We start from the raw sequence: 27059 nt of genomic DNA, 5'->3' as shown, positions 1-27059 counted from the left end.
AAAAAACTCAACTTTGTCTAGCTGGTGTGTGTTTACTCTTGTCTGGACGTGCTTATTTTTTGATGTCGCATCCAGCTCGTAGCTTCAGCCTGTTTGGATAGGATTTTCACAAGGAATGAATCGAAGCGTCTGTTATTATTATTATTATTATTATTTTTATCGTTTAGTATGTGATGTGGAAGATGGATCACAGGTGGGTCAGCTGACAGCTCAAATATTCTCAATCCCTGAAGGAGAGAGCAGGGATTGAGCTTTAGGATTCTCGCCTCTAAAACCGACCTGGAACTTTGCGCAGTGGCCACACAGACGCACACAGACGCACACAGTTTCCACTTTCCATTCTAGCGTTTCTAGACGCATTGGCATGCTCACTTTCCCCCCTCATCCGCTTGGAAGACAAAAGAAGGTTTTTTTTTTTTAGTTTTCTATATTAATCATATATTTTACTTTTAGTTGGTGAGAACTAATTGTTGGCAGAAGGATACATCGTTCGCGGTCTAATTACAACGATTTTTTTTTTTTTTTCGTGCGCAACTGTGCGCCCGTATGAGTGAGCGGGCGGCTTCCGCCGTTGAATGTTAAAGAGGATGCACGCAAGAGCATGCATGGGGAGAAAAGAGGAGAGATGGAGGGGGGTGGATGGGCTGGTGGAGGTGGTGGTGGTGGTGGTGGAGGGGGGCGGAGAGGGAGTTCACTGGCAGCGGTTCGTGCAACAGAAAGCCCTTTGAAAGCTGCAACATCGCGGCGGGTTCGTCTGCGCCTGCCGCAGTGCCGCGTCGCGTAGCGCCAAAGCTCCGCTCTTGCCCGTGTGCACGTCGGGCAAAGCTCTCCTCTCCAGAACCGCTCGCCTTCAGGAAAGCGAGCAGGTGGCTCCCGCGTGACGCTGAGCGAGAATGACAACCTGGGACGCGACGGAAAAGGGAGTGCAAAGCAGCCTCCGAGCGTCCTCTCCCTCTGTCTGTTCCTCTCCATGCCATCTGTTGAGCGTGCGGAGCGTGCGCTCCCTTCTTCACGCACCTTTTGATTCAAAACTCCCATCACCTACCACCGTCGAATCTCTGCTACATGTTCATTTTAAAAAGAGAAGAGGGGGAGGGGGTGAGTTGCTCAGACTGTAGCGAGGAGCTGGATTGTGTTGTTCCTTTAAAATGCCATCTGTGATAATGTTAAACTTTCTGCCTGAGCTCGTTGTGCGGGAGGCTGTGCAGGACGCACTGATTGGTGTGCAGCGACTCGTTCAGTTCAGATGAACAGGTCATCAGAGTCCAGTTTTTTTTTTTGTGTGTGTGTTTTTTTTGTGTGTGTTGTGAACTATTTCGTGACATTCCCATCACGTGACTGAGTAACACATGGCTGTGAAGTGAAACAAAAGCACAATTTTCAACATTCAACAACTAAAAATATGTGGCGAGTATATAAGTATTCTGCCAGTGGCGCCTCCAGGAGATTTTGCAAGAGGCGGTTCAAAGCAGACTGAATGTTTTTGGAGGGCAGGCCGGAAACAAAAGACGCTTTTGGAGGTTCGTTTAGGTTTTGAGACAAAGCTACGAATGGTAAATGACACAAGCCTCATAGAGGAGCTGCTACCAGTGAGTAGATGTGCAGCGTCAGTTTTCCTCCACACGCCGGCTTTTGCAATGCGTTTAGTTTTGGTTTGGTCTCACATGTTTGCTGCGTCTTCACATAGTGCTTCTCGTGGCTTTCTGTCAAAAGTGACCCTGAGCAAAATGTAGTTTTGGCTCCAACACCACAGAGCACTCTTTACAGTGAACTAGGGCGCTACTGAAAGGTATGCTTTGTTTTTGCTCAACCATCATAATGGTCCTTTGATATTGTTTGTCAAATGAACTGATCAAGAGCCCATATAAAGCAAGTTTGACTTATCTTCTACAAAAATTCACTTACAAAAAAAGTCTTTACCCACAAAATATCACAAGAAGCTTCATTAAACATAAAGAACAGTTCTTCAGTTGGCTGTAAAAGCCTTTGCATAACAAAACGCTGGAAGTAAGGCGTGATATGAATAAAAACATTCCTAAGTATTTCTTTTTTCCAGAACTGTACGTGAGTCTTTTTTGGAAAGTAAGGAAAATGTCCTTTTGTGCAAGCGCAACCCCCCCACCCCCTACCGCCCTTTGAGGTTGAACAGATTCTGAGCTCACTAAAGCTCCAGCATTTTCTGAAAATGATTAACAAGCAAAACTTCCAAGGCTCCTTTCAAACACCGAAAAGACAAGATTTTAACAACCCCTGACGATGCAGGGATTTCCAGATTCAGCTTTGTTTGAAGTTGATGGAACCTGCAGGGTCACATTTTGCACCCTTCTGATTCTATAGATGCAACGACACATGCAGGATCCCGGGCTTTGACTGCAGGGAAACGGTTCCAAGTTCAGCACCACGGACAAAGCCCCGAGAAGCAAAAAAACACTTCTACAACGCTGCTCTTTGTTATTAGAGAGTTTGAGCTTGAGTTTATTAAAGGTGGGTGAGGGTAGGGTGGGGGTTTATTATTCTTTTACTCCAGAGAAAGTTAAAAATCCACACTGTACCGATAGACAATAAAGTACAGGCTAGTTGTTTTTTTGTTATCCATCAAGGCCATGATATGCAGCTGATGCAGCACATCTTTCAGGTCCTGTGGGTTGTGAGATTGGACCTGTTTGTCCCCCACATCTCGTCAAACCTGTGATCAGATTAAGGTCTGGGGAAAACTGGAAGCCAACCGGTGAACTCCTCAAACGTGTTGTGCACCTCAAACCGTTCCTGGATCAATTTCTTCTTTTTTTTTTTTTTTTTGAAGTGCTTTTATTTAGCACTAATAATGTGCTTAATAACTAAAGTAGCACCAACATAAGCTGCGTTTCCATTAACCACAAAACTGTGCAAATTGAAATGACGAAAATAAATTTGCTTAATGGAAACAAATGATGGCAAGACTTTATTTGAAGGGGTAAACATGACACAACGGTCATGAACATGAAGGAGCACTTAATGAATGTTTATGACTGTTGTCATGGAGTGTCATTTGGAAAATGACACTTTTAATGCAAAGTTGCATTAAAAGTCCATTAAAAGTGCCAACTTTGTATTAACGGTGTCCTTATTTACCATATAATGCAAAGTTGACTGCTTTAACTTTTTAACTAAGTCACGTGATCAACAGCCGGTTGTTGCTATTGTCAAAATCCCATGAAGAAGACAGCAGGAAGTAGTTTTCCTTGTAGTTTGTAGTTTGTCTTTGTTCTTCTAGGACAATGTGCAGCTGAGTCCACCAGAGCTCTCACACAGCACGGCACAGTTCATAAAAAGTCGTGTTGTCATTTGAACGTGTTGAATCTGCAGCTCGTCCATAAACTCGCCAACTACAATTTGAACCAAAACGCTGCATGCGTCGCTCCAACGCCAAACATTTCCTCTGATGGCTGATAGATAATGAGCGTTTTGGTTAAATTATGAAAATAATGTCGTGTATCTGTTTATCTCCACCGCTGCCATGATTTTTAGTGACTTATCACTTGCACTAGGTTTTCAGACCTTTCGTGATGGAAACGCAGCTGCAGCTGGGAAGGTTTCCCATTAGAACATTGCCCACAATAATTACCTTCACCGTTCTTTTCTTCTTCTATCACCAAACTGTTGTCTAAAATATCCAACGCACTAAAATGTGCAATCCTGCAAAAAATAGCATTAGTCACTACACACGTCAGTGGTTTTAAACATATCCTTAGTAAAATGGATAGAAGTTTGCCAAACGTTTTGCAGAAAAGAGTGGATTCTGATGCACCTATTGAGCGACAAACATTTTAGTCTAACAATTATAACTTCTCACGAGCAATTTTATACCGTGTTCCCACGTAATTAGTTGTTAGTCTGAATGAGTGGGAAAAAAAACATGAAAGTTGAACAGAGAAAGCCTCTTTGAGTGTAAATCCCCATTTAAGTAGTAGGAATTATTGGACGGTTCTTTAGCATGAATTACACCATGTGGCATCTTGGCAGGTGCAAAGCCTTTCATGAGAGCAGCGTTTCCCTCTGATGAATTTGTGTATTCTATGCCAAACTGGTTGCAGACGTTGCCCACAGTGATCTCCAGAGAGTTCTTCAGGTTTTTTTTTTTTTTTGTTTTGTTTTTTTTGGAAGAGCAGTTTTTATGCATTCTAATTTTCTTCTTCAAGTTTCCACCAAGGTCCAAAATGAAAATGGAGCACTTCACATTCGCAACTTTAGCTAGCTTCTTGATGGCCTGCAACGTAAGCCACTTTAACTTGTCGTAAGGAATAGCCTGTGTAGGCTCAAGGTTGCAAACGGCCATAAGCAGAAATTAATTAAATCATGAAAACATGATGATTTTTTTTTTCTGTGTATTTGTAAAACTCTTGAAAAAGCATTGCCTATAAATCCAAGTCCTCAAAAAAAATGAAATGGTTTCAATTTTTAAACTCAGTGGAATTTAGGTAAATTAAGTTATGAAGTTAGCTGAGCATGTGGAGGGCAGGACTAAATAAAGACAGATGATTCCCTGTGGTGACTCCTGAAGGGAAAAGCCAAAGCAGCAGTAGAAGAAGGTTGTAAAAAAAAAAAAAAAAAAAATCTGTAGCACTTGTTGCACATAAATTGCTGCTTGCTCCTTAATTGTTAGTATTATTCGTTTCATTTTAAATGTAAAGAAAGAGAATTTTAAGTGTCGTGCATTACTGTAAAAAATATCACGGATGCTTGGCAAATGAAATGAAACGAACTGTAGACTAAAACCCAGCAGGAGGGTCAAAGAGGGCTGCGGAGTGGCTGTGTTATCACTGCGCCATCATCTCAGCAGCTGCTGGGACTGCAACACATATGACAGTGTGGCACATATCAGCTGAAGATATATTAAAATGAGCCAGCTCTGTGGCAGTTTTATAAAGCCTGCAAATGTGATACTAATAACATCTTCAATATCCACCCACATGTCACAGACCAATGCTGGCACTGAATTGGTTTTTTGTTTGTTTGTTTTTTTTTTTTGTTTTTTTCATCCCTCCTCCTCCATTGCGTCTCCCACTGACTTTTCCCCCATAACCTCTTCCTCACCTGCATCTCTTCCTCTTTTTTTCTTTTTATTTTTTTTCCTTCCACATCTCAATTTGGCTCAAGTGTTTTGTATGAAGTGCACTCATCAGCACACACACATGGCAGGAGGGAGGAATCCCAGTACAAAAAAAAAAAAGTGGCGGTGGGGAGTCAAGCTGTGTGTGTGTGCGCACACACACGGGCTGTTTAACTAGTGCATATGTACTAAGAGCCAGGCGACAGCTTGGTCCTGCCTGGATCACTGCGCGCTCGCTGTGCCATTGTTCCTCTGACACCCCTCTCTTACATGTGCAAAAACACATTTCCTCCCTACCACCGTTCCCTCCCTAACAAGCTCATCTTTACCCTCCATTTTCTCCTCCTTCTTTTTAAGCCCCACACACCAATTGTGTCTGTTGTGTCAGTAAATTTTAAAAGGATGCTTCTTTTCTGATGTCGGGATTGACAGGGAAAAAGTCATCGTGCTCACTCAAACTTTCCCAACATCTGGTTGCTTTGCGACCACAAACTTCCAAGTATTTTATTGGTGTTTTATGTGAGAAGTTACCCAACAAAAAAAAGTGCAGAATAATGGTCAAGTGGAAGAAAGAATGTTTTCAAATTGCTTAACAATTGGAAATTTGGCAGCCGGTGAGAGTTGATAGAAAGAAAAAAAAAGCATCGGAACAACAAAGCTAACCAAACAACCTCAGCTACAATTGAACAGTTTTTATTAAAGTAGTTGTTCAGGCAAAGTTAAAACGTAAATGCAAATGCAGATGTTATTTGAAATGAAGATTTATTTTCCAAAGTAGCAATTTTTCAGATTTTTTTTTTTTAATAGACATTTAAAGAACATTTCATATGATTTCCTTTATTTTATTTGCTAAAGAGGGCCATTGTGCTTTGATGAATTTGAGAACACAAATGAAAATGCACCCAATTACAGCTGGAGCTGATTTCCATTGTGTGTTTCCCTGCCAGCTGTTACAATTTGAATGATTGAAAATAATAAACTAAAAATGTTTTTATAAATAAATGAATAAAAAAGGGAAGTAAATATCAAGATAAAATATACCAAAGAAGAAGAAATAGAGTAAAAGCAACATTCTGGGCTGCTTGTCAAATTTCATTTGCACAATGTTACAATCTTATACGGAAACCGAGGACCCGATACGAACATGAATTTACACATCAACACAAGTGTGTGTGTCTGCGAATGAGATATTCATACACATGGTACGTGTGTACATGAGGCACATGCAACAAATTCACACACATCGGAGCATCTCCGATATTACAAACAATTTTATTTGAAATAGTTTTACTAACTATTTTTGCTACCACTTCACAACTATGCACCGCATTTTGTTGGTTTATCACATAAAATACCAAGAAAACACACTGGTGTGTGTGTGTGTGGCCGTCATATGAAGAAGTGTGGAAACATTCCAGTGACGTCTATACTTTTAATTTTCTTTTAATTCCACAAATGTACTGGCTTTGATATACAGCCGTAGCTAGGATTTGTGTATTATTATTATTATTATTATTATTATTAGGGCAGGGGCATCTCCTTCTATTATTGTGGTTGACTGCGTTAGTTCAAGTAACACGCACTGACAGATAGGCTTCAGAGTTCTCCTCACCACATCCAGATGATCTGCTGTCAGCTTTCTGCAAATCAGCGATCACAGACCCAGGTCACTAGATAGCAACAGAGCGAGGGGAAGTCGGGGGAAAAATTTAGGTCACACAGGGTTGAAGGAGAGGTCAGAGATGAGTTGAATAAAAGAATTCTCATCTCTCTTTTTGGTTTCATATGTTGTCTCCCCCCCCCACCTCCCTATTCATATGCTGTGCCATGCTCCATTTGGAGCCACAGATGCCTCTATCACTAGGGCGGTATTCATTTGGCATGGCCCCGGGTGACTGTGTCAATATTTGCAATGAGTCCCATTTTGGTTCGGGGCGGCTCTATAAGCATGACTGGGCACGGTTCGACACTGGCCATGAAGAAAAGTTAACAGGAAACAAGAAAAACACTTATCAAAAGCCCCGTAGACCTGCTTTGTGCAATAATTAAGTCTTTTTGGCAAGAAAAACAAAAGGACAGGGGCTTCTGTCGAAGTACACAGGTCGAGGCTGCCAGTGGGGCGGCGGGCGCGGGGAGTGGAAGTACACAAAACAAATTAATTGTCTGGAATTGCTGAGATAATTCAAATCTCTGATTAATATCGATCGTGCGCAGGATAAAAAACTGCCACAATACAAGCACGGAGAACAGTTAATTCATTGAGCTTTTTTTTCTTTCCTTCCCTCTGTTAATAAGTCTCTTTGTGCAAAGACGAACGAGAAGACTTAGCTGGGCAATGACTGTGCAATTTGAGATTGTTACTTCATGTGCCGCAAGCTGTGCAGCCTTGCGAATGGGTGGGGGGAGCTCCTAGCCGGTGACTGACTGCGTCCCGGCAGTCATATTTTCTTTTTTTTTTTTTTTTTTTTTTTCATGTAATGTTTTTCATAATGCGTGGTCCTGCGGGGTTGAAAAAGAGCAGGAGCTGGCAGATTGTATTGATTCAGAGCATCTAAAGCCGTTGTTTTATGGGGCCATACAGACGGGGCCTGAGAGGATTCTTGAAGTTAACGTGTTTTCATGATTGCTTTTTCTCGGCAACCGATAGGACAAGCGTTTCCTCTTCATTCAAAGCACACCTTTATGACTTTCCTAAAGCTCTCGTTCATTTCATACCTTTGCCTTTTTCAATACCAATATGTTACACCTTGTTCTTCTCTTCTTTTTGATTATTCATGTTATCTACTCTGAAACATCCACAGTCTCTCTCTCTCTCTCTCTTTGTTTTGTACATGAACACACACAGCATACCCCATTTCACTTGAGAGAAAGCCAAGCAGCAAGCTCCACTACTTAATGTAAGGGGGGGACTGAAAACTCATCTGCTTTAGCAGTCTGGCCTCATTCGTCGGCAAAGTGCCCCTACTGTCACATTCATTTGGCCCCTATTTCTGTGCTTTATGGGGAAGGAAGCTTTGACTTTGCAGGTCAAAAAGCAAAAGGTTGTTCTCTGCCAAAGCAGATGGAAGGAGTCGAAAGTCCTTCGTGGTGTGATTACATATGTGCAAGAGTTTTCTGTTTTAGATGCTAAAACAGCTGCAGGATTCTCACTGGCTTTGCAGGCGGTAGCATCAGTTTGGGGGTCTTGCGAGGCTTTAGGATGGGTTAATGACCTCACCTATGAAACTTCTTTTACCTGTTCTGTTCATTCTCCATATCAATCTGTTCATCCATCCACCCGTTTTCTATCCCTCACTGTGTAAAGTGGCTAGTGTTTATGTCTAGCCTGTGACGTAAGAGGAAATTGAAGTACCCAGAAGAATTAAGCCATGAATCTAGGAAAAGACGAGCTCTGGTCAGCTGTAATACCAAGGGGGGTAACAGCATTATGACTGTGCCGTCTGAACAAAAATGGGTTAATGCATCACTTAGAACAGCTTAGTTCAATCACAAGCCCAAAATGAGGTAAATTTGAGTCTGGCTAAAATGAAAGATGTTGTTTTGTTTCAGTCATTTACTTTGTAAAAGTGCTAGGCATTTCAGTTGTAATTAAGTTGCATTTTTGCAACCCAGAATAGTAATAGTCAGAAGCTAAGATTCCAAAAAACAAAACTAATTTATGCGTGTTTTATTTTTTTGTTTTTTTTTTCCAACAAAAACATTTTCTATTTTTTTTAATCCTGGCATCCTCACACTCATCTTTATTAAAGAACTAAGGGAGGGGGGGGGGAACAGTCATGGCAAAAGTAAGAACTGGAGTTTCTTTTAAATAAGGGCATCTCATCTCCCCAGGCTGTTGCTGTGGATAAACTGTGTTCTTGGAATGTGCTCAGCTTGCCTGTTTGAATAAAAGTTGAGAGAAAAGTAATATTACAGACATTTGGAGGTAAGAAACCAATGAAAGGTTTTCTCCTTTCATCGGTTCACTGCAAAGCCATTGGCAGAATGTGGTGCATGTGCCTGATATGTGTTTATGTGTGTGTGAGTAGTATGTGCTTGTCAGTGGGGACAGGGGGCGAGAGGGGAAAAAAAATGCTCTGCAGGTCTAGAGGCTTGTCAGGACTGCTGCTTGTGTATTTATGGAATAAGAAAAGGGGGACAGGTGGAAATCCATCCCAGAGAGATGCTGGAGTGTCTCCCAACCCAACAGGCCTGTACGCCTACAGTACAAAGCTGGCAGAGACAATATGTCTTTGCCCGTAAATACCCGTTGCCATGCTTTACCTCGTGTTTCTGAATGACACGACCTGAGGCTGATCAAGATGGATTTTGTGTCTTCTGGCTCTCTTTGCAAGTTCATGAACTAGCTTAAAAGCTGCATACACCTTTATTTATTTATTTATTTATTTATTTTTAACTTGTATTTATTACAAGCAATTTAGCGATTTGCACAAATGGTATGCTTTAAAAATACAAACCCAGTATGGGTTACTTTTGCGAACCCAGTCTGTGTTGTCCAAGCGCCATTGCGTTGGGACTTTGATAAATTGCACTTTGAAAATGTTAACATTGTATTGAACCATCTACGTCTTTGAGCTTGGAAGCCATAAAAAGCTTGGAAACTTTTGGAGCGCCATGTTATCCAACTTGAATACAACCTTCAGCGGTCCGACACATTTAATTGGTGGGCTGGTTGTTTGCACAAAGAAGCGGAGAGCTGCTTTTGAAGTCGGGTCGAGCTCAACCTTACAGAAAACACATCGTTCTCCTCATAACGAGCTCTGTGTTCGTCACTTCAAAACTTATTCATGAGCGAAACACAGATCTAAAACTTAAGTAAAGTTTTTACGGCTTGTGTTGTTGCTGAAGCAAAACGCTACTGCGATGCTTTCGCTGTTTCTACAAGTCATCCGGAGCACGATGAGTTTCGTTTTATTTTCAGAAAGGGATTTGGTTTGTACTCTGTCATAAAGAAAACACTTAGATATGAATGAGCGAATACTTGTTAAGCAGCAGCCCTCTTAACTTTTGATACATTATTTTACACAGCCCATAGAAAGTGGTGTTCTCACCGATGGCCAAAACCCAAGGCATTTAATTACCTTTTATTTAATGCCCCTTGTTGAGAACGCTGTTGGTGGATCACCCAACCGGGGTGGCTATTAGATTTTGCAACCACATCGGCGTGTTAGGGTGGCAGATAGTAATTCTTAAAAACAACAACAATAAAAGGACAAACTAGCTTTAGCTGCGCAGCTTTTAATGTTCTAAAACTAAATTACTGCACTTAGTGGCAGGACTCCAATTTTTATGGGAAAAAAAAAAAAGAGTCTTTCAGAGCTCGACTGTCATCCTATCATTGATACGTTGTCTAATTTAGTTTCCCCACTAAACACCCTGACCGGAGGTAGCCCTCGGCCTGCATTTTCAGCAATTAGACTGAAAGATGAAATGAGAAGGTTGCATAGGCCAGCTATGTAATTAAACTTGGAATGAGAGGCCATGCTGCTCCTATGATGTAATGCTCCTCTCACCCCCACACCGTTTCCAGGCACTGGTTCAGTGGTCAAAGAATATGCTCTTCGTCACCGGTTTACCTTTGCTGTCAGCGTGTTCAGTGTGCACCAATAGGCTCATACACACACACATTCATTGTTAAGTTGTTTGAGATCAATATAAATTAGTCGGATTAGAACGGCGAGGTTCCACAGCCATTGGAGCAAGTTCTGAAAACGAGTCAACGTACAGTACGAAAGTCCGTAAACGTCGCAGACGTCACCGTTTCAAGAAGGGAAACCTTAACATGCCTCACCCTATAGCAGCTCTTTCTAGCTCCCTGTGATCCGTTTGAGAATATACAACATATGCCCAAGCAAGATGGGCTATATATGCAGTCCCTTAAGGGAGTCAAGGGCAAGAGTGCCTAACCTAGTGAAAGTACACAAAGCGATGCTAGCGAGAATCCTGTTCATCCTGTAGGACTCTCTGCCGGATCAACAGGATCACAGGCGTTAGGCAGAAGAAGGCCCTTGAGGATATGAGAGTGCAAGCAGAGCGATGACTCTTACGGTTTTGACTCTGAAAAGTCGTGAAGACAGAGACACTTAAGACGTTCGAGTCTGACTCATCGCACTGTTTGTGGTACGCAAGCTTCTGATAAACACTTAAGAAATAAGTAACAACACAAATAATATAAGGAAACTGCACTTTAGTGTTTGTGTATGACGTTAATAACGTAGACATCTGTCAAGCTCTGCTTTGTTTACCTTCAGTCAAATTAATGGGGAATTTGTTGGTCATATCATGTTTGATTTGTACTGAACAAATTCAGTCATGCGTACAGCTTTGGTTTTTGTGGCTCGGTTTGCAGTAAATACAGAAAAGACAGAGTGAAAACTGCTGCTTATTGATAAAATACAAAAGTTGTATTTATCCGCCTAGCATTTATTGGGGATGCTGAAAAATATCACGATAGTGCAATTTGCAGGCAGAAATTATGAGACATCGCAGGTTCATGCGGAAGCCTTTTTCTTTGGAAGATATATTCTTTTTCAATGTACTTCACTTAAAGCACAGCATTTTTTTTTTTTTTTACATGTTTTATCCCTCATAAAGCAACAGTACTGGATTATAAAAATGTGTTCTTGCAGAGCAGATGGTACAATTAGAGATAAAAGCTTTCCATGTGTGCCGAGGATTAAAACGTTGTTTTATCCATTTAAAAACAAAACCCTAATGCATCTGTGTGACACATGATATTGGTTTTCTTAGTATACAACACTAGGGGTTTATCACAAATTCTATTGCAGACATTTGTTTGTACATTTTGTCCCAGGCAAAGTTAAATGTGCACTTTTTTTTTTCTTCTTTTTTGCTACTCAACTTCCCTACAATCTGGTGTGTCTACAGAGTAATTATGTATAAACTCCCCTCATTGCAATCCAGAATATGCAGATAAATAATTGTGAATGTTCTGGGTATGTGGTGCGCCTGTTATCAGCAGACAGAAAATTATGTTACCAAACAGGAAGCATGTTGAGGTGTGTTGAGTAGCCAGAATTTGTACTGAAGTAAGAATTGCATTATTACTCGAGCGGAATTGGCTCTTATGGTGAAATAAAACTACTCCTGTGCTGTAGCCAGTGTTTTAGATGTACTATGCATTAAAAGATTGCAGTTCCTTTTTCTGTTTTGTCACGAGAAACACAAATATAAGCAAGAGTTAAGAATGGCATCTTGAATATTCCTGTGTACTGACCTTGACTGCATGAAGCTGGATGATGTTACAATTAAGTAATTTGGTTACTTACTTGCAGCGCACATTCATATTCATATTGAAAAGTCATAAACAAACGATGTTGATTATTCACACACACAAATATGTTTTTAACCCTTTGTTTGTGTTCATTGTGATGATTTTCCACCTTCATCATTTAACATTGGACTATTACATCAGACCAATATTAAGAAAATACTGAGAGTTTTCAAACACAGAAACACGCGCTTCATCAAACGTATGTTTGATGTCTGCTTAATGCTTATTTTTAAAAGGTAGAGTTAATCTGACAAGTGGGGCTTATTGAAACACATGTTCTAATTTATTGAATATGACTATAGGTGCTGTCTTAGAGTTCAGAGCCTCGTATATTTTTGGATATGTCCAACAAGTGTGTTTCAGTCTGTTTTTGTCTAACGGTAACATTGCTTTGACTATAGTGTCAAATACTGTATCCAATTTACCTTAAACTTTGGGCCTTGTTTTTATCCGCCATAGTGACACGGGACATATAAGGGATATCATGGCTGGTTATTGATGCGATTTTTTATCAAAGCCTTTTCTTGTTGGCGATGATGCAACTCCTCACAGCTGTGTGATATGCTTACCATAACACAACTATTCCCAGCTTCTTGCTAATAGGAACTAAATTCTTTAACCATCTTATTCGTGCGGATTGATATTCAGTGTATTAATGTAGCAATTTGTCAAGAAAGCATAAGATTTTTAAACAAGAAGCTATAAAGGATATAAAAGTTACTTCCACCCATCTTGCTAAGAGCTTGATTTAAAATATATTACCAATTTCTAACTTGACAGTGTGACGCTATAATCCTATTTATTGGACGTAGCTGACTTACCAGCATGATCTCTAACTTAATCTCCTGTCTAATGCATATAGAGCTTTTTAGCAAGCTTGCAGGTGGTTGCTGCACAGACATTAAAATCAGCTGTTGGTGCCTTTCAGCTTATTCTTTGTGTGCTCTGGTAAAGGAAATCCCTGGTGATGCTTAGATAGGTTTAATTTCTCGCAGCCTGACAGTGTTTTAATTCCCCCCGCGATTCTGGTATCATATCAGGCAAATCTCCCCTCTCCACACCATCAGCACCTTTTTCCCGGACCCAATTTAGCTGGCGATCCTAAAACTAGCGCACTTGAAACCGCTGGGATTCGGGAAGGGGTCTCTTTGTGGAATAGCACCCTTCTACCTTCAAGGAACAGACCGTCTCCGAAAGAAATTAAGTGCTGTCAATCTCTCTCAATCACCAAGGGAAGGGAACACGAGCAAGCCTCTAAATGGAGATGTGTTCCCCCCCCACCCTCTCTCTGTCTGCAAGGATGTATTCTTTTGAAATGGAGCAGAAATTTTGCATTCATTTCATGCATGTTAAACATGAAAGTGGACTGGCAAGATGCCTATCCCATTGGATTTGTTGACATTTAGAATGCACTTTTTTTAAAAGATATTTTAAGATGTATCTCCTGTTTGAAAACATCTTTCTCTTTGTTTGGAGACAGTATTGCTTAAAAAGGACGGTCATCACTCTTTTTTTTTTTTTTTTTCAAAAAACACTTTCAGGATTTGCAATATTTTCGGACCCCTACGATTATCTGTACTGCTGCTGATCATTCCTGAAGCGTAATTGTTGTTTAAATCTAACAGAGCGTCATAAAACTGCAGCTTTTCAGGTTCTTTCCTCAACTTAATCTAATGCACAGGTGATTTAGTCACTTTGCACCTTTAAAATGCTTTTTAAAGGCCCAAACCATAAAAAAAAGTGTTTGTAAGGGTGTAAAAAGAAGAATGTTAAACTCCTCTTTGTTCTTTAAGACCTTTAGCTTCTCATCAGTTCAGAGCTTAAGACCTCCCAAAACTTTTGGATGAAAGGTAAAATGTCTTCAAGAGTAAAGTTCAGTTTCCTTCGCCATTGCCTTGGTTCGATAGAATCTAGATCAACCAGTATGAGGAGAAAACAGACAAAGTTTGCTGAAGCATAGCTGTAATACTAACCTGAGCTGATTACACAACTCAAGAGCTCAACATGTGAGGCCACAGTGTTTAGTTCAGGGAACAGTTTGACTACTTTTGTCTGCGTTGGTGAGCGCTGGTTTACTGGAAAACCAGTGGGCCTGACTGTGAGCTGTCGTCAGACGTCAGACAGAAGTTGATGTGACGAGAAGAAGGCCAGTGGCGTTATTAACCCCTCACTAAGCCGAGAAAACCAGGCAATTACGACCAGTCATATGGTTCTCAAGCCGCCCGAGGGAAATGGCTGCAGTGCACAGAAACGGGGTGTCAGACGTAGGAGATCTTTTACTCGAGGGGTAATTACAACTTATCAACTTATACTTGTCAAAGTAATTGCTGATAGCAGAAACCAAAGTGTCACTGCTAAAACAGCAGTCACATCCCAGTTAATGAACCTTTCACACTTCATAATCTGTTGATTTAGTTTCGTCTGTATGCGTAATAGAAAAATAATTAATTGCACAGAGGAACATCGCTTTGTGACATTTGATGATACCATTATAGGCTACGGCAAAAAAATAGATGTGTTTAAATAGCCATAGTTTAACTTGAGGCTTTGAATTGTCTCGAATCAAACACCACATGAAATTTTCTGATTGAGCGCAACGAAAGATTTGTTGTCACTGAAAGCTGAAAACGGTACAATTTGTGCATTTAAGAGGCGTCTTTTAAATTCACAAAGTAACTTCTAAGCAGCCGCGATACCCTGTTTAGCCATGTAAGCGTTTCATCGTCGCCCTTTGAGTATTTTGGTCAAGTCCAAAATGTGGTTAGCACTTCCCAAGAAAACATTTCCAAGCTGGACTCAAGCACACTGAGGCCGTCTCAGTTTGAGTTCTGAGAGGGCCGAGGTGGTGGCAGTCTCAGAACCGCCTGATTTTTAAAGGGGTTGGCGAGTGTTTAAGACTCAAGGTTGTGATGGCAGATAATCTGTGCAGCTGGTTGGCTAGAGGATGTGTGACAAAGACACCGGGACTGCCTTTGGTGTATTGATTCTTGCCATTAACCTTCACTTGAACGGGTCTGTTCTGAGGTGCATCAACACGGAGCAGATCACTGAGCTTGAGGAATGGGTGCCTTGTACAGCTAACGAAAAAAACAAAAAGGAGACAAGCCATTAGGAGCTGTGAGTTGTGCAGTCCTTAACTGTGCATTTGTGCAACCAATGTGCTTAAAGGGTGATATACAAAACACATTAATCCAATTTATTCTGGGTTACATAATAAGACATTAAACACCAATCAACCACAAAAGTAGCCACACAAAACAAATTTAAACCTCTATGAACTATAAAAAGAGGAGAAATGTATAATGCTTTTTTCCCCCCCTCCCAGTTTAAAAATGTAAACTGCAGCCATTTTCAGAGAGGAAAGGTTTTCATTCAGGTTCCAACTGATGTTTACATCGGGATCAGGGCTGCTGTAAAAATCTCGGCTCTGTGCATTTGAATAAAACATTACTATTATCATGCCTTTTTATGTATCCCGTCTTTTCTGCAACATCTTTTGCAGCAGCCACGGTTCCTGCTTCCCCTCTTCATTGCTGCTACTGTCTTGTCAGTCCACCCACGCCACCTCTCTTCTCCTTTTCTTCTATTCCACAGTGTTAAGGCACTGAACGTGGCCCAACTTGCTCACTATATCTGATCTAATCGATACCCATTTCTCTCTCCAACACTTTTTCTATTCTTTCCCTCTCGTTTCTAACTGGAGTTAGCCGTGGTAGGATGATTGGAAAGTGATACATCCACTGGGTCTGTCTTATCTGTGTAAGACAGATAGATTAGCAAGGGAGAGGTGTAGGATCAGTGAGAGGAGTTAGCTTTACTGCTCTGCAATAAGGCGGAAGCACATCCATCGGCGCAGCACACTCGGTGGAAGCCAACCCGAAGCTTACTGGATTCACTTTTTTCTGTAACGTAACTCCTCTTTTTTATTTTTTTTTTCCGTCCTGTGTTCAATGTTCAGATGAACAACAATGGAACAGATGAGACATCGTTCAACAAGCCATAACCAATCAGCGACGTCTTTCATATTAATTCCTTTGCTGACCTTAAAAACTTTCATGTTCTAATTTATTTCCAACCTCAGTGAGAGCTTAATCTTCCCCTTAACCTGTTAATTGTGCCTTTTGTCTCTCTAGGTGAATAAACATTCGACCTTCAGTCTGGAAGAATGTGGTTACATAAGAATGAAGGATACGGAGGCAAGCTTTTTTTTTGTTTTGTTTTTTGCTTGGACATGAGGGTGGGTGGTGGGTCCTTCCGCTGTTTTCCAAACTACAGTGTCAAACTTCTTTTTTTCTTTCAAATAAACCTTGTGATATGCGCTACACAAAAAAAAAACAAAAAAAAAACATTTTTAATCTCATCAATGGTGACAAGCTTTGTGTAGTGACTGAAAGCACAAGCTTGTACACTGAAGTACTGATTTAAAATGAGTGATTTATAAAATATAGTATAAAAGCACATTATTTTTAACTGGGTTAAAATTTCATACTTCATTCTATTAAACTGCTGTACAATCCAGGAAAGGTATTTGCCAATATGCCAGATTTCAGTGCATATTTTAACGTACTCCGACTGTCATAAATGATTTTGTCACTTTGTATTTCCTATTCATTTTTGCCAAGCCGCGTTTCCTGGCTTGGCAGATTCAGTCATCACATATTTATTAGAAGCAGGTAAAAGTTCTAAAGACATGGTTCTGGGAAAAAAAAAAAATAAATAATTTCTTTATCCACTTGTCCTTTATATGGATTTTATCTGTGTTGGCACTCGTGCTCCCCATCTGAGGAGCCCTTTTTAAAGAGCTAATGATATCAGTGAGGCATCCATTCAATCAAGGCTGATCCTTGGTAACTAAGCAGAACCAACAAATCCCCTTTGCTTGATCTGGATCTTTATTGACACCCTCTTTCATGCTGTTTTTTCAAAAACAAGCCCTACGTTAAACGGATTTGTAGCCTTTCAGGATCGCAGACTCGTGTTATTTTCCCCGGTATGTAATGAATCGTGAATGTCGGTTATGGTTGTGATTTTAAATGAAATGAATGTTCTTTTCTCTGTGTCGTTTTTTTGTTCATCTGTCACTAAACCGCATGATTTTCTATAGTTTATTATGGCCTTCTTGGGTCTGATGTGAACCCGCAGAAGCGAAAAAAAAAAAACTCAGTTTAATGAGACGTATATTAATGCAGTTGCTAACCTCTAAAGGTCTGTGTCCATCAAAATCAAGTCAGTGAGGCATTGTTCTTTCTCTGTAATGTAGGCTTTATAGAATATAATTTGTGGAATGACTCTCGTAGCGCCTGCTGGACTACACTGTAAAAAAAAAAGTCTCTAATTTCCGGTAAAATCCCGGCCGCTGTGGTTGCCAGAATTTTACACTATTTATACGGTATAATTCTTTTTTTTTTTTTTTAAAGGTTTTATTGGCTCTAGTGGCCTTTATTTGATAGTCAACTGACAGGAAAGTGGGTAATGAGAGAAGGGGAAGACATGCGGCAAAGGTCGCCAGGCCGGGAATCGAACCTGCGACAGCCGCGTCGAGGACTAAGGCCTCCATATGTAATTCTGTCACCATGTTTATATGGCAACCACAGCTGCCGGTATTTTATCGCAAATTAAAAACGTTTCTTTCTCTCTTTCTTTTTTCCTTTTTTCTTTTTTTTACAGTGTATCTCTTACTGTTTCAGATAGGAAATATGAACAGTTGGTACCAAAATAAATGACATACATCTGTTCATCCTCTATCTAGCAAATACAGCAAGTTTCATTGCAGGACTTTTAATTTCCCTTACTTCACAAATGATTTTGCTTTCCAACCCTTGTCCGTCAGGCACGGTGCCCTGCATGCTTTATGTGCTCCCCTACTTCAGCACACCTGATTTCAATTGATGACTGACTAATAGGCTTTTATGGAACTTTAATCACCTGAATCAGGTAGGTAAAACATCCAGAGCATTCAGGGCAGTGTGCCTTGAAGACCGGCGTTGGGGAAACACTGAGTTAGACCATACTACAATGTCAAAAACCTAATGTACTGTTGAGAGTCGTTGGAAGCTCTCAAAGTATCTTAGAGTGTAGGAATTCCCAAACTCTTCCAACTTAGTCATGACTGCTGGGTGCAATGCATCCCACTGCTGTGCATGGCTTAAACCTAAGGTATCTCACTGATCCACTCTTCTCACACTGCCACACAGTTGGATCCTCTTCAGACAGGAATCGATGAGCTGCTAAGTAGGGCTTAAAAGAATGGCACAAAATGTATAATCTTCTTAAAACGCCCATTTTAGTGGCATTTCCTCTTCGGCATAAGGCGACATAACCTCTTGAAATATCGCTGATGTGTGCAAACCAATCCAGGATCCTTAATATGCGGTAAATAACAATGGTAAATAGTGTAATGTTTCAATCGGAATAAAAAAAATGGACGGTACTCTCATATTTCTGCCTTTTGCTTGCACTTCATTAAAGCTGTATACAAACAGCAACTTTGAGCATCTCTAAGATTAAATGCGGCTCTCGTGTCCAACTAGATTCAGTGACTCTTATGTGATTTTAGGACAGCTTGAGGTCAGCGTCTAGGAATGAGCGAACTACAATTAGTTGTGTTTCATTTAATCCACTTTGTGTCATCAAGAAATTCTCCCGGCCGACGTTCACTCTGTAGAACCAACATGAACTCAAACGCACTTTGCAACTAGATGCTCTCAGAAATCAAATGGTTTCTCACGACGTGTGTAAATATATTGTGCGTGGTCCTTGTTTTTGGCAGACCTTTGAAAATAAATAAACTTTTACAGGAGGAATAAAGGGCAATCCAATCTCGTCCTGCGTAGAGTGAGTCATTTGGAGTCTTTCATCTGCCTTGCTTTATCATTTCATTTACTGACGCAAACAAGGGGCTGCGGCATTTGCATTTATTCATCCACTTGGGAATGCAAGGAAAATCTAAATCTAAATGCTTTTCTTGCTGCCCAACTCAAGATTTCAACTGAATCTAAATGTAAACTAATAATGAAGAAACAAATAATAAATAAGAACTGTAGCTTAAGATGATCTGTGATGTGAGATGCGGTGCACTATTCTGCTGGAAGTAGCCATTATAAGATGGGTACACTGTGGTTATAAATGGAGGTACGTGTTCAGCAACAATAGGCTGTGGCATTTAAAAGATTCTCTCTTGGTAGTCGAGGGACCCAAAATGTGTCAAGATAATATTCCCCACATCGCTTCACAACCTTCACCAGCAGCCTGCGCCATTCTTACGTGGCAGAATGAATATATTTCAGGTTGTTTATGCCAAATTCTGACCCTGCCATCTGAATGTTGCAGTCGCAATCAAGACTCCTCGGACATGTGGCGTTTTTTTCCCATCTGTTGTCGTTCGTTTTTAGCCTGTGTGGAGTACCGCCTCGGTTTCGGGTCCCTAGCTGTCAGTTTGTGCGCTAGGTGTGGTCTCGTGCTGCTGTAGGCCACCTGCTTCAGGGTTCAGTGTGTTGTGCGTTCAGAGTTAGTATCCCACCTTGGATCTATCAAGGGGTTGTATCGAACTTATCTGTCCGTTCTCCTCTGAATTCAACAAGGCCTTTCTTTCCACACAACTGTCTCAGACTGTTTTTTTTTTTTTTTTTTTTTACTTTCTTTCTTTTTCTGACCTTTCTCTGTACATCTAAGAGCCGAGTGTTAGGAAGTGACACCAATCATGCCCCATTCAAAGTTTTCTCAAAATCTCTTCTTTCTACGTTCTGCCCGGTTTGAACTGCGGGAGCTTGTCTTTACCAGGACCGATTGCATTTGAGTTGCCTCATTGTCTGATTGACTTTTATTGTTGTCACAAACAGGACACATGTACTGGTGTACATAATAAAGTGGCTGATGAATCAATACGTCTTCGACTGTCACAACATCGGTTTTCTGCATTGAACAAAAGCAATCATTTTGACCTCTTTTTTTTGTTTTGTTTTGTTTTTCCTCTTGCGTCTACATTGGATCCACCGACAACAATTAGATCGAGATGTCTTTGATAGTCAGACAGACATATGGCACTGATGGTGCGAGGCTAGTGGCATATACAGCCTTCATTAAATGGCAGCATATTTTTTTATGAAATGTAAAGCGCAGAGTGTGGGAAGAACTCAGCCTGTGATTTCGGCGCTTTCTTCTGTCTGATCTCCAGCTAAAAAGGCCTTAACTCCTACAACAGGCTTATAACCCTTTGCTAATCCCCCCACCACCACCGCCACCACCACAGTGCGACTCATTTCACTGCAGTTTGAAGTTTTCTCTTTAAATCTCTCGTTCTGTCGCCGGCCTGCGTCTGCACGGACGCACACATGCTAAGACTCTCTACATAACAAAACCCTTCAGTTAAAAATGGAAATGTCTCGCTGGACCAGTAAATTGCACTGTGAGGAGTATCTTTGCCCAAATGATCAGAGGCAGACGCAAGGACAGCTAAAAGTACACGCTGCGTGACTTTCTGTTTAATTACAAGCACGTGAATGCTAGCCAGTTGTGACCTCCATTAATGATAGTTGCCTTTTTTTTTTTTAGCTTGCGTTTAAAACACCCACGGAGGGAATAAAAAAAAAGGCATCAACACACAAAACCAAGTAAGTCCATTATGCGTGTCACATTCAGTCTGAAATTGATTTCTTTTTTTGTCTGAGCCAATTTAAAAATAGCGAGCTCCCGAGTAAGGGAGGCTGTCAGAGGGGCTTGGAGGGAACAGGAAGTAGCCCCTCCCCTCGACAGAAGGGCCTTTGTGTCATTATTAAAGATTAATGTTTGCACGAGTGTGGCAGGAATTAGCATTAGTGATGGTTTTAGTGTCAAATGCTTGTTTAAGAGCTGTCACTCCTCCCGGAATGAGACAACTTAATATCACAGCACTAATAATACCAACTAATCGCGGTGCCAAAACAGGAGATCAAAGCTGAGGGTTTGGAGGGGGGCAGAAATACAGAGGATACAGAGAAACGACAGGATTCTGTCACAGCCTGTTGGTGCTCGCAGGATCCTGGAAGCCATTTCTATTTCGGTCCGCTTCCAGTTTTATTACCACAGTTGTCTCATGATTACTCTGTCGGCTGGAATGAAAACACATCCTCCTCGCGCCGTCACCGTTTCAGGGTGACGATAAAAAGGCACCTGCATTTAAAGCTTCAATCTAAACAACTTACCTTTTATATTTTTGCAGTAGCTTTACGCTTTGGCTATGCGTCTGTATTTTTTTAAATTTATTTATTTATTTTTTTACGAGGGTCTGCATTAGGATTTATTCAAAATATCCCTTGACAGTTGCGGATGAAAACACATTGTTATCGGCTCCGACTGATGGATTGTTCTACCTTTTAGAGTGGTGCTACAGAGCTGCACTCTCCATCTTCATCCCTCTATGGAATTGCATTGGCTTGTTGCATGTGAATGGAATGAGAATATGGCCATGGAGGGACGGATATTTACCATGCAGAGCATGTCACCATCTCCCCCATCTAGAGCCATTAGCTTCTGTTAGCAGACAACATTCTTCCTGTTTGAGGCCAGACTATTAAGAGATAGTTTTTTCTGTATTATCCGATTTGTTTTATTAGCTAGATAGGAGTTAAATACCAGAAACTATAAGTGAGATTCGTATATTGCCAGTTGCTAATTTAGTATTAAAAGCAATATTTTAAGCATGATAGAATTGCTTTTGTTTTACTTTGTACCCTTACACTTTCTGCTATAAAACTGAATGATTATTACGTTTACAGTAATGTTATTGATAACATTTATTTAACAATGTTTTGATTACTATGCACACATACACTTAAAAATAGAATAATCCCAATCAAATTTGACTTCTGGTTTGAAGATGGTCTGCCAACTGCGTAAAAAATGCTATACCTATTTTCCATTTAGAGAAATGCTGAAAGTCTTAAGTTAAAATGATAAAGTTAATTAGTTGTAATATATGTCTGGGTGGGGCACGCTGTCACTTACTTTGTACATGCTACAAAGTAGCTGCTGCTTGCATCTTGCCATCGGCAGTTGCATGCTGTCTACCTTCAATAACTGCGGTGGGTGGCTTTCCTATGGTTTCTGCATTAATTTTCAGTTTGACAAATTTGTCTTCACTGTGAGAATGGGGAGGAGGGAAAAAAATGTAAATTTTAATCAGCTGACAAGCAGTGCCCAGCAAGAGTTGTTGGTGGGGGATCATTAAATTTTCTCTGTGTTTTGAACACAGAGAACTTTCGTCGCCCTGGTTGCTTTGAAGAGTTTAAATCAGAGACACTGTATGATGGAAATTTTGGGGGGGGTTGGAAACCTGAAATTGACTGGTGCCTACTGTCAGCCTAACGACATGCATGTTTTGATCACTCCCACAAAAAGCACACATAAAATTAAGAAAATATTGTATATTTTTTTTCCAGAGTATAAATTAATATGGTCCTTATTGACAGAGAAAGTCTATACACAAAATCTGCGGATTAAAATGCAAAGCTATTTATTTTTTAGAGACAAGAGATTTCACACATTAAGCCACTATTAATGTGGCTCATTGTAACAACTAAGCCACAGATTTCAAAAACCCAACAAAGAAACAAATATGGGTCACTTTAGATTGCCAATCTATTTTTACATCTCGAATATTTACACAACACTGTCAACGTGCTTAAAGGCGTCAACCGGGTGGCCCGTTCAATCTATCTATATGTAAACCTATAGCTAGCTATAACTGTAGCTAGCTAGCTGAACATTATTTCAGTTCAGTTTTTGGGGAACAAACGACTTTCAAAAAATGTTTAAGGCTTTTAATTTAATGTTAGGCTTTATGAATTACCATTTTGAAGCTTCAAATTTTGCATGCTACCTAAACATTAGCTTGTTATTTCACAAGTTAACCTTTTAAAATGGTTGGGCAGAATGGTTGAACCACAGCACAGGTGCATCTTAATGAGTGTAAAGACAGTTGAAAAGTGCTCTTCGTGCTCTTTTTCAACACGGAAACAGGATGATGGACATTGTTTGTGGTGTTGAATCTTAAGTTTTTAAAACCTTGATTTACCTCGACACTGGTAACCATACCTTCTCTAAAGTCAGCCACTGAATACTAAAGCAAAGTAGTATACTGTAGATGTGCGACAGGTACATTTAAATGTCACTTCTTAAAAATAAAATAAAGTAAAATAAAAATAAAAACGGTAGGCAGCAATTCTTTCTCCACGGTGGGACTCGATGCCCATATGAATTATCTGCTAATTAAAATTATAGGCTATTTCTTTGATATCTAAGAAATTCCACACATTAAGCCTCGAGCGTGACTCAGCGTGGCTATGTGTAACAGCTAAGATAAATCTTATTAATACTACCAGGTTTCATCCTCGCTGTAATAAAAAGAATCTGGGTCATTTTTAGATTATCATTCTAGTTCCACAGCTCTAATATTTACACTACTTTGCAAATTAGCCTAAGCAGATTAACTAGATCTTTCTGATGCATTTAATCCTTCTAGCTAAATATAAATAACAGCTAGATTTGATCCATCCATCCAGCCTCAATCTACACTAACTTATCCTCGAGGGGCGGGTGGGCTGGTGCAGATGTCCAGCAGTTATTGGGCGATCCCTGGAGACCGGGCAGATAGTCGTGGACGTATAAACCTAAGGGCAATTTGGAGAGGAGATCGACTGACCTGTTTTTGGACTGTGGAACCAAAGCATGCAAACCCTATCCAGAAAACCCCCAGGCCCGAGATTCCAAGCCAGGACCTTCTTGCTTCAAGGCAGCTATCAATTGTGCCGCCATCCAGGCAGATTTTCTTCTGCAGCTATAAACGTGAGACCGTTTTAGTTCTGGTTTAGGGAGCCAAACAAAATCCACAACTACAATTCGAAAGCAATGATTTTGATCGGTTAATTTTCAGCAATTTTTTTTTTATTTTATTTATTACTACTTTTGCCAGTTTCAGGTTATCTTGGCGACTGTTGTGCGGTTTTGGTTTAACACCGGGGCACCACCGTTTCTGGTGTCTGTACCTTGGTGGCTCAGTTTCAGTGAAAGTGTGCAAGTCCTTCCTTGACACTTCTTTATTTCTCCCAGGATCCTTTAATGTTTACTACTTGTATTTGGTTATATCTACAAAGTAAGTCATTACATGGCTTACAGTCTTTAAAAGACATTAATAGGTGCCTTTCAGTATCATGCTTCTTGTTGAATATTTTATGATTGCTTAGTAATAGATTCATCTCTTGTAGTTTTTGTTGTGAGAAATCTCCTTAGCAAAGCGGTGTCTGTACACAAGCAGAGAACTAAAATGAGCTTTACACCAAGCCTCATGTTATGCTCACAACCTTTGCATCCCACTGTTTGCTTTCTGTCAACATCCTGTGTTTAAACTTTGCATTAGGTTTCCAGGGAAAATACCCCTTGTAAAAGACTTTACAGCTTTATCACACAGTGAGCACCCTAACAGGCTTAGAGATGAGCAGATTCCCATGCTGTTAATTACATCAACAACAGCAAAGTGTTTTGTTTTAATAGCCCACCACAGTGCTCTTTAACTATACCAATGGCCTCTAATTGTTTTTTCTTCTTCTTCTTCTTCTTTTTGTTTTAAAGCTATGAAAGCTGGCATTATGCCAAGCAGGAACCATCTCAAAAGTTTGAGCCATGGCACCCGAGTTCACATGAGTTATCGAGGTGGTCTAACCAGTTGGAGTGTGTTAGCTAGCATCTTGCTCTGATTGAATAAACACAGCTGAGACTGAGGATGGAGGGATGAGACAGTTGAGAGGGAACATGTTTGATTTGCCACTGAAGGGAGGAACGTGCCTTTAATCCCTCTTTTAACTAATCCCTCTCCTGTTGGAGGGCCCTTACTGCCTCAGGGCAAATGCGTGATGCAAGTGTGGAGCCAGCGGTCGTACTGTAGGTCTCCGTGACTCCTTTACATTTGTTGTATTTCCTGTGACTTGATGTTTCATTGTTTTATGTGCAAAGTTGTCACGGTGTTCACAAGCTTCGGGTCAAGCCCACTGCTGGATTTGGCACTTGAAGTATCTTTCACTTGCGTTGTTCAATGTCGCCAACTGCCAAGTAAGGGAAGCAGCAACTGGCTGTCCTAACAGTCGCTAGATTATGTCATCACCTAATTTGCATAATTAGTCATCTGCACGTAATGTGGGAGAAATGAATGTTGCTGTGGGAGGGAAAATAAGTGAGCAGAAAGAACTCCAAATATGCATGAAGCTTTGGAGAAACTTTCTTTTCCTTATTTTTAAAAAAAATACACACTCAGTCCTTCTCTTTCTCTGTCTACTTTTTATTTTATTTTATTAAGTCTGGTTTGGATTGTGGTCCACTCGACAACCAAAACCAGTCACAGTAAGATGTAATCATTCCATCTAAATTCATAGATTTATTTGAGATCAAGATACTTTTATACCAAGATCCGTCTTGATACAAATTAGAATTCAATTCACAGGACAGATGTCCAGCTCCTCAAAGACCTCTACACCACCTGTGAGTACTTTGGGATGCTGTTTGCGAATAGTAAAAACAATACATGCTTTCTCTAATAAAATTAGAAAAAAAAACTGGCTACGTTTGTCGCGAGTTACCTTTTTGAAAAAGAGATGCAACCACCCAGACGAACAAACTTGTTCAATGGAGAGACTGGGAATTTGCAGAGGGAGCAACACGCAGCTTTTAACATCTTATTTGGTATTTATGTAAAACATGAGTTCACACTGGATATCACAACAATAGAGGAGGTATTTAAGGTTTCAGAGTGAACTTAATGGTGAAAAAAAGATGGAAAGAAAACTAAGTTTTTAATAAATACATCATCTCCTGTCAAGCCACCAATCCGTTGTCTCCAGTCTTCAGGATCCACCAATCACAGACGGGCACCTGCAAAGTCAAATTTACATGTGAGCAGCAAAAACGCCTTACGACACCAAACGTAAGAGTAAGCGACCTTTGAGTCATGGTGTTATTTGACAACTATTGCTGGCCTCTTGCATGTACAGGACTGATGTCCAGCTCGTCAAAGGGCCAACACAGAAACATCCAAGACAAAGAGGTGTCCACACACACACACACACGCGCACACACACACACACACACACGCACACACACACACACACACACACACATAGTTTGAATATTTTGGGATCCCCAGCTCCTAGGGGAAGATAGTAATTGTTTAATGTAAGCATTGTAAATTGGGCGGCGCTGACGTATAAATACTTGTCTTTATCTCTAAGGAAGTGGCTAACAAAATGACAGGCAAGATTCTTAGCTTGTTTTAGGATGCTTTGCTTTACTTTAAAAGGCACAATATCATCTCTGAAACAACGGTTGTAGACTTGCTATGTGCGCCTTTTATGAAGACGTCTCCTTTCTTCTGCTTCATAAAGACAGCTTAATGACAAAAAGTTCCCAAACTGAAAGAATAAATTAGGTTACAGGAGCAGCAGATGTTGAGCTCGTTGTTATACTAAAGCAAAAATGAACGTAAAAGAAAAGAAAAAAAGACACCTGCGCTGTGAGCAATTCCCAAAAGCAGGAGTGGAACTGGAAGGCTTGACTTCATCCCGAATGCTGACTTTTTCCAGCTGCCTGTATCCATTACAGGCTGACATGTCAAAACGTATCTGGCGCCGTGCAATTCAATTTTTCCAAATGAAT

General features: G+C 40.5%; 1 protein-coding gene across 1 annotated transcript in view; it reads left to right on the top strand.

Annotated features, from left to right (window-relative positions):
• Positions 1 to 27059, top strand: part of adgrb2 (adhesion G protein-coupled receptor B2) — a 273817-nt gene that overhangs the window by 958 nt on the left and 245800 nt on the right. The window lies entirely within an intron of this gene.

Source organism: Poecilia formosa, unplaced genomic scaffold, assembly GCF_000485575.1.
Source record: "Poecilia formosa unplaced genomic scaffold, Poecilia_formosa-5.1.2 Scaffold443, whole genome shotgun sequence".
NCBI lineage: Eukaryota > Metazoa > Chordata > Actinopteri > Cyprinodontiformes > Poeciliidae > Poecilia > Poecilia formosa.
The sequence above is the reverse complement of the archived record's forward strand: the minus strand, read 5'-3'. Positions and strand labels throughout refer to the sequence as shown.